The following is a 12,115-nucleotide window of genomic DNA, read 5'->3' as shown; positions in this document are numbered from 1 at the left end:
AGAAGCTCTGCTCTGTCCCTTATACTGCATGATGTAGTGGCAGCTCTATTGATCATATTATATACCAGTGCTATTGTCCTAATTGAAGGCACTTGCCAAGAGGAGAGGGTTTCTGGGCAACCAGAACACCCCCTCCTGCATTTGCCTATGCATGTAGTATGCAGCAAAAGAAGGGGTACTCCTCCTAAACCAGACAGGTGTACTAAATAGAAACTTGAGTAAAAGAGGGACCCAACCTTGAAGGTTTATTATCCATAAGACTTTGATATTAACCTGTCCTGTCTCAGGGAAAGACTTACAGTATTTGTTGTCCACAGTAACAGGGAACTTGCTTTTAAACTGATACACTTACAAGCAGTGCGTGCTGGAATTGTTCTCCAAAGACAGCAGCACCTTTATCCCTGTAATTACAAGTACAATGTACAGTTGATGACCTTGCCAGCCGCAGAGTCAGGAAAGTAATTAGTCGCTATTGTTTGACTAATAAAGAGAATCCTAGTCACTAATAACAGCACCTCATTAAATGAATTACAAGTTTCAACCATAAGTGATTAAATAAATGGAGGCTTCCTATCCGAGACACTTTAACCTAAAGGCCCCCATACATTAGGCTGACTTGTCCTTAAGACAAGTCGGACCCAATTCTCCTGTGAGCCGCCCGGGATAAATCGCTTGCGATTTATCACATGTCGGGGCGCAGGGGGCGGGTGGTGAGGGGCAGGGGGCGGCGGTGCTCTCATCAGGGGGAGCAGTGGGGCGGGCAGCGGGTCCCTGAGCGCCGGGGAGTGCTGACCTGGCCGGGCGGTGATGTTCATATATATCAGCAGCACTGCGGGAGTCAGAAGGGGACTTGGTGCCAGGTGCCGGGTGCGGCGAGTGCTGCTGGCTGACCTGGGCGGGCATGTGATAACAAATAGCAGCAGCGGGGACGGGACGCGCAGTGGCGGCTATTAGATTTTTAAAATACCTGTCAAATGACCGGCCGTTCTCTGACTTGCTGAGAGAGCTCTCTCAGCCAAAGAGCTCTCTCAGCCAATCAGAGAACGGCCGGTCATTTGACAGGTGATAACAAATAGCAGCAGCGGGGACGGGACGCGCAGTGGCGGCTATTAGATTTTTAAAATACCTGTCAAATGACCGACTGTTCTCTGATTGGCTGAGAGAGCTCTCTCAGCCAATCAGAGAACGGCCGGTCATTTGACAGGTATTTTAAAAATCTAATAGCCGCCACTGTGCGTCCCGTCCCCGCTGTTGCTATTTGTTATCAATAGAGATGGGCAAAACGGACCATTAAGCTGAGCCGGGATCCGACGGATCTCTCAGTGAAAAGATGCGGATCTTTTAGACCGATCCTCGGTTCGCTTTAAAAAAAGGGGAATATACATGACCGGGTAAAAACACTGATCGATGGCTGGGTGCAGAATCACCATCGATGACAACCATCGATAGTGTCTGCACCGATGGCCATCCCTGGCAGCAGCAGCTAATCTTTCTATCACTTGTAGTCACAGCACTGTACTCAGTCTACAGAGGTAGTACATCTCAGCTGCCACAGGTGGCAGCACTGAGATCAGGAAAGCGCATTGTAAACTGAAACGGATCACCTTTTTGGGATCAGCGGCTCATTCGTTCTTGAATGGGATCCGTTCAAAAGATCTGGTTCGTTCGCGAACGACCCATCTCTAGTTATCACATGCCCGGCCAGGTCAGCCAGCAGCACTCGCCGCACCCGGCACCCGGCACCACGCCCCCTCCCGACTCCCGCAGCACTGCTGATATATATGAACATCACCGCCCGGCCAGGTCAGCACTCCCCGGCGCTCAGGGACCCGCTGCCCGCCCCACTGCTCCCCCGGTGTCTGCATGCATATGACTGTCAGGTGGGCAGGCATATGCATACAGGGAGGTCGGACGTGATCGTATGTACTGACCGTCTGACCTCCCTGATCCGGTCCGATGCGCACGGGACCGCGCATCGGATCGGATCAGATATCACACACCTGCGATTTTGGGCCGATTTCACCCGATTATCGACACAAAGTGCCGAAATCGGATGAAATTGTCCCAAAATCGGATAGTGTATGGGGGCCTTTAGGCTGCCACAGATCAAGACCGAGGAACCGTAAACTAAATTGCGCAATTCAGGTATTGAACTGCTTTTAACGTTAAAGTTTACCGTGTGCATATTGTTTCTACGATTAATTGCATTGTCTTTATATGGTTTGATTATTGCCTTATCTATCATGCGTTTTATCGCTCAACCTTTGTCATTGACCCATTTATCACACGATATTCCATATTGAACCATTTACTTTGATGCTGTTATACTGATGTCATATTCTGCCTGTCGGTTTGTGTAGTGTTGTGCCATTTATGCCTTCTCTCGCCTTGCTTAACCAAAGTTGCCTTTAGCAGTGAACTGTGATTCTTCAGTGTAATAAAAATTCATAAGTCACCGTCTACACGTGTTGTGATCCCTTCATTGTGTGTTTGTGGTTTTGTTTCTTGGGGTTCCTTGTTTTTCTGCCCATTGAGTTCAGGTGATGGAAGCAGTGACCATCCAGGTTGACAGTGGCAAGAAGATTAAGGATTTAATCAAGGATTAAAAGGTACTGGCATGGCATACCATTCACCATCTGACACTTTACACTTTTAGAGTGGAGCAGGTATAAAGCACTTGGACATTTACCTGGCTGGTGTGTACAAATCTCTCCGTCAATGTTTTTGTGTGTGTGTGTGTCTGTTCCTGCTGCCCAAACTACAGTCTGCAACCCTCAGTCTGCTCTTATATCTGCCCATCATCTTCATCTGTGGCCTCACTCTCCAGGGTCTTTCTGTGTCAGCCTGCACTCTGCAGTGGCCTTGCTCTCTATGTGTGTCAAAGCCCCATCTCTTTGTGCATCCTCTCTCCTTTTTAGTCTCCTGCAGCACTGCCAGGCTTTCTAATCTCTGCCCCCAACAGGTTTAGGGGTCTATGAAATAAGATGGTGATAAAGTACCAGCCAATCAGCTCCCAAATGCCATGTTAGGCCTGGTTGGTTATACTTTATCTCTCTCCAAGTACATAGATCTCTCAGGACCAGATGTATCAAGCTCCAAAAATTGATAAAGTGGAAAGTGATAAACAACCAGCCAATCAGCTCCTACCTGTCATTTTCAAACCCAACATGTACCATGCAGTTAGGAGCTGATTGGCTGACTGGTTTTCACTCCATTTTATCACTTTTTGAAGCTTGATGCTGTACATCTGGCCCTTAGTCTTTTTTCTGCTTTGGGACATGGCAGTTTGTACTGGAGGTGTCTACTAGGTCCTAGCACCCTTCCATTAACCACCACAATGCATAGTTGCCTACCCTCCTGCATACTGCAGGAGACACCAAATAACAGCAAACTTCCCTCTCTCTCTCATTAGTCTAGCAATCTCCCTCATGTCACCCAACCCATTACACTGTTACATGTTTGGGGAAAAAAGGAATGAGAGATAGATACATTTACATTGAATCATCAGCACCATTTCCCAGCACTTTACCAAGTATAGTAGCTCTTACTAACTGCTCTGGGGCTCATCTACATTTGAATATACTGTAAGTCATTTTAAAAGATTCCTCTCATTTGTAGCAGTACACACCCACGTTTCTAGGTGCCACGTTCACAATCTCTTTTCACAATGTCTCCATATATGGAACTAGACACACCCTCTGGGTGGAGCATGACACGACCCTCAATGGGGCTCTTTCCAAAATTCTCCTACCAACTATAATCTCCCTGAAACTAGTTTTAAAAAGTAGGCAAGTATGCCACAATTCTGAGGTATCACAGATAAAGCAACAGTGCCTGAACTATATGTAGGAATACAGACTTCCCCATATGTCTATGAATACGTTCTCAGCTATTTCCAGTAATACAGTATTCCCCAAATGTCATCATATAGTATAATAATAGAAATGTCACAATATGTACAGTAATACACTGTCCCATACTTTGAATAATATAGACTGCCCCATATGTACAGTAACACAGACTTCATCTTACAGACTTACTATTACTGTATGTGACTCATCCAATATCTAGTAATACAAACTACCTCATGTGACCTTTAGTACAGGTTGCTATAGTCAGAAATGTAGATTGCTCCATATGTCCAGTAATACAGATTCTCCATATGTCCAGTAATACAGATTCTCCATATGTCCAGTAATACAGATTCTCCATATGGCCAGTAATACAGATTCTCCATATGTCCAGTAATACAGATTCTCCATATGTCCAGTAAAACAGATTCTCCATATGGCCAGTAATACAGATTCTCCATATGTCCAGTAATAGATTCTCCATATGTCCAGTAATACAGATTCTCCATATGTCCAGTAAAACAGATTCTCCATATGTCCAGTAATACAGATTCTCCATATGTCCAGTAATACAGATTCTCCATATGTCCAGTAATAGATTCTCCATATGTCCAGTAATACAGATTCTCCATATGTCCAGTAATAGATTCTCCATATGTCCAGTAATACAGATTCTCCATATGTCCAGTAATACAGATTCTCCATATGTCCAGTAATACAGATTCTCCATATGTCCAGTAATACAGATTCTCCATATGTCCAGTAATACAGATTCTCCATATGTCCAGTAATACAGATTCTCCATATGTCCAGTAATAGATTCTCCATATGTCCAGTAATACAGATTCTCCATATGTCCAGTAATACAGATTCTCCATATGTCCAGTAATACAGATTCTCCATATGTCCAGTAATACAGATTCTCCATATGTCCAGTAATACATTCTCCGGTACTCTTTACCTAGAACGGCGCCCGCGATCAGAATCGCGGGCGTCGGGGGTAAAAAATCGCGGGCATCGCGGGCATCGCGGGTAAATCGCGGGTACATCAAAATCGGGTACCCGCGATCACCGCGATTTTCCCATAGGGAACAATGTTAAAAAGCCTTGATTGACCGCGATTTTACTTAAAAATGCCTCAATGCCCGCGATTTTACCATAGGAATCAATGTAAAATGGGCTACAGAGCCCAAATAGCCCCAATTAACCCTTAAATGTCCCCCCAATTTTTGTACGCCACCCCACGATCCACGCCAACCCGAAGCGTGGCGAGCGCAGCGAGCCCGCGAGGGGCGGCGGTACGCGTCCTCCGACCTTTTCATGCCCTACTATCCACGTCGGCGTGGAGTTGAGAATAGAATAGTGTGGCGAGCGCAGCGAGCCACCGAGCCCGAAGCGTGGCGAGCGCAGCGAGCCCCGCGAGGGGACGCGGATACCTTCACAGGTAAACGCGTCCCTTCGCGGGCTTCACAGGTGTCCGCGTCGCCACGGACACCTGTGAAGTCCGCGAGGGGACGCGTATAACTGTGAAGGTATCCGCATCCCCTCGCGGGGCTCGCTGCGCTCGCCACGCTTCGGGCTCGGTGGCTCGCTGCGCTCGCCACACTATTCTATTCTCAACTCCACGCCGACGTGGATAGTAGGGCATGAAAAGGTCGGAGGACGCGTACCGCCGCCCCTCGCGGGCTCGCTGCGCTCGCCACGCTTCGGGTTGGCGTGGATCGCGGGGTGGCGTACAAAAATTGGGGGGACATTTAAGGGTTAATTGGGGCTATTTGGGCTCTGTAGCCCATTTAACATTGATTCCTATGGGAAAATCGCGGGCATTGAGGCATTGAATGCAAAATCGCGGTCAATTAGGCTTTTTAACATTGTTCCCTATGGGAAAATCGCGGTGATCGCGGGCATCGCGTCGCGGCCGTTTATGTGCTGCCCGCGATGTCGCGATCACCGCGATGGGCGCCGTTCTAGGTAAAGAGTACCCATTCTCCATATGTCCAGTAATACAGATTCTCCATATGTCCAATAATACAGATTCTCCATATGTCCAGTAATACAGATTCTCCATATGTCCAGTAATAGATTCTCCATATGTCCAGTAATACAGATTCTCCATATGTCCAGTAATACAGATTCTCCATATGTCCAGTAATACAGATTCTCCATATGTCCAGTAATACATTCTCCATATGTCCAGTAATACAGATTCTCCATATGTCCAGTAATAGATTCTCCATATGTCCAGTAATACAGATTCTCCATATGTCCAGTAATACAGACTGCCACCAAATGTGCAGTAATACAGATTTACCATTATGTGACTGCCCCATATGCCCAGTAATACAGCCTGCCACATCTGGTCAGTAATACAGAAGGACCAAAATGCCCAGAAATACAGATGTATCCACATGTACTGTAAAGTAGGCAGTAATTGGGAAGTACCCCCCTGAGATGCCAGGGACCTTCCCTATACGACCTATATCACGTGCGATATAGATTGTATGCGGCCCTTTGGCATACAATATTCTGCATGTGATCCCAGCCAAGCCTGTCGGCTCTGCAGCGGTGCAACACGCAGGCTCTTGTGCAATGTGCACGGCACTACGCATTGCATTGGACCTGCTGTCAATCACATGCTATTTGGGCACTTTTACTGCAAAATCGCAGTGTCTGCAACAGCTATCCAGGTGGAGGCAGAAAGTCAGAGGAATCCAGACAGTAGACCATGAGTTGGAGGAGAGGTTTGCACTGCTAAAAAGATCCCTTCACCAGCAGAGAGTAGCGAGCCTGTCTGGGACTACTGACAATTCATATACCGGACAGTTAGCCCACTCATTGTAAAGCCCCATACACACCAGCCGTTATTGTTCACAATATCAGCTAGTGTGTACACTCAATATCGTTAGCGATGTGCGACTGCATCACTCGTCTGAACTTGTTCAGAGGAGGGAGTCCTCGTTAACAACAGCCATGTGCAGCTGCAGCATGACCGTGGCTCCCCCCGCCATTGCTCCATTTTCCTCTGGCATCGGCAATTGTGTATGCACACAGTACTGGCAACAGGACTCGTTTGTTGTGTATGGGGTTAATGTCATTTTAAATTCTCTTTACTCTAAACTGAATACTCTGTAAGCCTACAAAGTTTATTGGGGATGCAGTTGAAATCCCGGCGGTCGAAATCCCGACGTGGCGAGCAATCCACATCCCCCCCTTGTCGGGATTTCAGCAGTCGGGATTCCGACATCGGGATTTTGACCGCCGAGATTCCGACCACCGGGATTTCAAACCAATTTTATTGAACTCAAAATTCCTCAGGCTGTGCATGTCGTCCTACAGGGTGATGTTTTCATTAGGTTAACCTTTTACACCTTTCCTTTACTGATTTGCTCACATTAGTCAGAATACTTAGGTCTGTCTGGATTTAGTACATTAATTGGTCTATCTATGTGTCAATTAACACAATTCTAAATATAATTTCTTTTCACCACTCATCTGCTAGGAAAAGGGCTCTGATAACATCCTGTCCTGACAAAGAGGTCTCGTTATCACTTTTCTGAAGGGTTCTTCATTTCTAATGCATGACCATTAGTTCATACACAGAAACTGTTAAGTGGAGATTTAGCAAATCCTGAGAGATATAAGTGGAGAGAGATAAAATACAAATCAAGAATTGAGGAATCTCCTCCTTAGTGGCCCATTTATGATTCATGGCATATTCAATGCGATTAGGGCAGGATCTTATTACCCAGGATTGCATGGCAATATGGGATCCTATTGGCGCCATGCATTAATATGCACATACGCAGGAAAAGGGGGTTCTGATGCGCTCTACTGGTTGCTGCACAGTGCACACAGTGTTGAACATGCTGTACAACGACCACTCTCGGGGAGGGTTCAGAGGAACTCTCTGCCCAGACGGCAGTGCACTGTCAGGGCAGCACCTCTGAGGGATCCCCTGTTAGACAGGACCCAGGTGTGTAGAGATGAAAAGAGGAAAAGTGTGCCTATATTTCCACAATACAAAAAAGTATAATCTTTCAATAAATACAAAATACAATTCAATATATGATAAAACGTAAAACTATTTTTAATAATTGTGTCTTCCAAAAGATGTAGATGGCCCAACACGTTTCGTCAATAGCTTGACTTCATCAGGGGCAATGAAAGCAGATTGGTACAGAACAAGTTCACATAAGCCGTCTTGGTTGGGATGTCTGCAATTTTTTGGCTAGAGCTCCCTTATGAAGAACAGAATCAAATCATTGATGATCAGTTGAGATAATTGTATACCATTTAGTGGCTGTTCAATAATCTCTAGTAAAAGTCAATTGATTGAAGGGGAATTAATGGCCCCAAACATCAGAACAGAAAGGCACCAGGAATAAATCAGATTAAAAGGTACTAAACCGGATGTGGATTCCAGGATTCCAAATGCTGAATCGCCAGTGCCGCAGCACCCTCTGCCTCCCAAAACAGCGGGTCAGCGCCTCCTCACCATCCTCCACACTCATCTCCAGATGCAGGACTTCAATGCTATGCCACCTGGCCACAGTACAGACTGCCAAACCAGTGGCCGGGGCGCATGGGCAGTACAGATGGCGGCCGGCTGTGGTGGCAGGACCATACAGACAACTGTGGTGGGGCACAGATGGTGTACATGACTGCCGTTGCATGACTGGGGCCCTCAAGATCATCAGGGCCCATCACAGTTGTCCCTAGACCCCCTGTCGCCAGGTCAGCCCACCTCTCGATGCCACTGTTAATGACTTAATGGCTGTATAATGACATAATGTCTCTGACGCTCTCTTTTTTGGTTTAGAGGTGCGGGGTTCTTGCACTGGGTGCCAAAACCACTAATTAGGCCTCTGATGCATAATGGTATTTATAATCTCCTAGGTTATTACTGTATATTTGGATGATTTCTTTTATTGGAATACTTTGTTAACTTGCTGAAATATTGTGATAGTTTTATAGTAAATAGCTTTGTAAAATGAAAATTAACTTATTGATTAAAAAAGATTCTCTATATTGCCTCCTGCATAGGTGCTTACAGTAAGTTTACAATGAATTAAAACTGAGAGTTTCACCCAATACTTATTCATTGTTGCTGGGCCACACAAGATACCTAAAATTCCAGACCAAATCAAAGCTAATCCTATCTCATGCTCAAGTCTGGTTGCCATAGATTTCTCCTGGGAAATGCTGTCAGGGTCAGAGGTGAGGTGTTATCTGTCTGGAAACTTAACAACTTTTCTCTTTACATTTAACTCTTTAAAAGATCTTAGATATGAAAAGATATGTTTAATAAGCTAGTGGAATAGACACGTTTAATATTTATATTTATTAATATAATAGGTACTTGTTTCCTAGAACGGCCACACCGATTTTGATCGGGTCGGGAAAATGGCGTCAATCGCATCGCATGCGACCAAATCGCATGCGATGCGACCAACGCGATGGACCCGATTTTTACATTGAATCAAATGTGAATAGGGTCCGTGGGACCCTATTTTACATTGGATTCAATGTAATCCCCAGACCCCAATTTTAACCCCCCTGACGGGTCCATCGCATCGGTCGCGCCGCGTGCCATGTTAATGCACGCGACCGACGTGATCAACGCGATTTTGCCTTTGCCTGCAAAATGGACCTGATTTCAAAGGAAATCGGGTCCATCGCGTTAATCGTGTACCTTAAGTTAAGGTACACGATTACTCCCGATTGTGGCCGTTCTAGGAAACAAGTACCATATAACATATGTATAGATGTGTTCATTTAGAAATTAATATTGTAAACAACAGTGCAAATATACATACACATTATTCTTTTATTTGGGACAGGGTGTATAAATGTTCGCATGAAACTCTACATCCAATTCTATTTTGCCTGCATACTGGCAACTGTAAACTCCAATATGCCGCTACATTTATTATGTATTTATTACCTGTTATTTTACAGCGCACACATATTCCGCAATGCTTTACAATTGCCTGCTGGTCCTTTTCTGATAAGAGTTGCCTCTTGCAAAGAGTAGGTGCCGGACGGGATCCCGATAGTCGGGATTCTGACGTTCAGTAGACAGACAGCGGAATCCCGACTGTCAAATTCCCGACAATCAGGATCCTGGCTGACAGGGGCTATTCTCTCTTGTCAGGGACCATGACTCCCACAGAGGGAGAATAGAACCTGTGGCGAGTGCAGCATGCCAAGCTCAGCGAGCCTGCAAGGGGCTTCGTTGCCCCTGCTCCCCCTGTTGTGCTACCGGGAGTCTTGATTCTGATGTTAGGCTACTACCCGTCGGAATCGCAACTGTCAAAGCACTTTTCCCAACCCACAAAGAGTAGACAGTCATGAAAGGGGTGGAGAGGGATCTGTAGATTCCTCTCCAGGGATTTGTACACAAAATAAATGGCGTTACCTATTGTCACGCTAGGGGTACCTTGTGGATCTGTCTGAGGCCTGGAGGTTGGGTGTTTACGGCTTGAAGGAGACTGGAGAATAGCAGGTTTGATATAACTCTTTATTGTAGCACCAACATAAGAAGGCAAAACCATAAATGATACTGCAGGCTGGAAAACCCAGTGGAATACCTGGGTAACAACTGAAAGTCCAGAATGATGGGATTGATCCCAGAGTCTCTGTTAGCTTACTGGGGAAAACAATGACTGACTGTGGGAGCAGACGACAATGGGCAGTAGGAGACGGAAGTCAGCGACCTCCGATGACTGGCAGTAGACGCAGATGCCGACAGCAGGGTGAAGCCGCGTCAGAGAGCTGAAGGACTGACAGCAGGTGCAGATGCAGACAGCAGGATGGAGAAGCGTCAGCGGGCACGGAGGCTGGCAGTAGATGCGGATGCATACAGCAGGATGGTGAGGCGTCAGCAGGCACGGAAGACTGGCAGTAGGTGCGGAGGCAGACAGCAGAATGGTGAGGCGTCCGCAGGCACGGAAGACTGGCAGTAGGTGCGGAGGCAGACAGCAGAATGGTGAGGCGTCCGCAGGCACGGAAGACTGGCAGTAGGTGCGACTGGACCACAGGCAGACGTGATGGTGTGTCAACAGACACGCAGGGCTGGTAACAGGTGCAGCTGGTCGACAGCAGGAGTGAAGATGTGTCAACAGACACGCAGGGCTGGTAACAGGTGCAGCTGGTCGACAGCAGGAGTGGAGATGTGTCAACAGACACGCAGGGCTGGCAACAGGTGCAGCTGGTCGACAGCAGGAGTGGAGATGTGTCAACAGACACGCAGGGCTGGCAACAGGTGCAGCTGGTCGACAGCAGGAGTGAAGATGTGTCAACAGACACGCAGGGCTGGCAACAGGTGCAGCTGGTCGACAGCAGGAGTGAAGATGTGTCAACAGACACGCAGGGCTGGCAACAGGTGCAGCTGGTCGACAGCAGGAGTGAAGATGTGTCAACAGACACGCAGGGCTGGTAACAGGTGCAGCTGGTCGACAGCAGGAGTGAAGATGTGTCAACAGACACGCAGGGCTGGCAACAGGTGCAGCTGGTCGACAGCAGGAGTGAAGATGTGTCAACAGACACGCAGGGCTGGCAACAGGTGCAGCTGGTCGACAGCAGGAGTGAAGATGTGTCAACAGACACGCAGGGCTGGTAACAGGTGCAGCTGGTCGACAGCAGGAGTGAAGATGTGTCAACAGACACGCAGGGCTGGCAACAGGTGCAGCTGGTCGACAGCAGGAGTGAAGATGTGTCAACAGACACGCAGGGCTGGCAACAGGTGCAGAGGTTTGGGAGACTGTAGCAAACCTGAAAGGGCTGGAGGCAGAATGCAATTTGCAAAGTCCAGGGAACAGGTGTAAAGCTGTAAGGGCTGGGAGCAGAATGCAAATGCAAGTATCCAGGTATCAGGTGTTGAACTGCAGGTAACGAAGACAGGGATCAGGGATATCACAGGGCGAAGACAGGAGCACAGGCTGAAGCTCCCTCTCCAGGGATAGACAACAAAGTACTGGCGCCTGTATGCCCCAGAGGGCTCTGCTTTATCCCCCAGGGCAGATCCTGATTGGAGGAGTTGAACTGGAGCTCTGAACCATTGGCTGGCTACAACAACATGGCGGCGCCCGGACTGGAGACAGACAACCTTGTCTAACTCTCATGCTGGATGCACATGCCGCAGGCCCCAGGAGGATGGTCGCGGCCGGAAGACCTAGACGCCGCGCTCCCCATCCTGCACCCAGACGGATGGCCCGCAGGCCCCGCCGCCGGAGATGAACAGGTGAGCGGCGCGTCCTAACCGC

This window comes from Crinia signifera, chromosome 1, assembly GCF_055691185.1.
Source record: "Crinia signifera chromosome 1, ASM5569118v1, whole genome shotgun sequence".
In the NCBI taxonomy this organism is placed as follows: Eukaryota; Metazoa; Chordata; class Amphibia; order Anura; family Myobatrachidae; genus Crinia; species Crinia signifera.
This window is presented reverse-complemented; position numbering follows the sequence as displayed.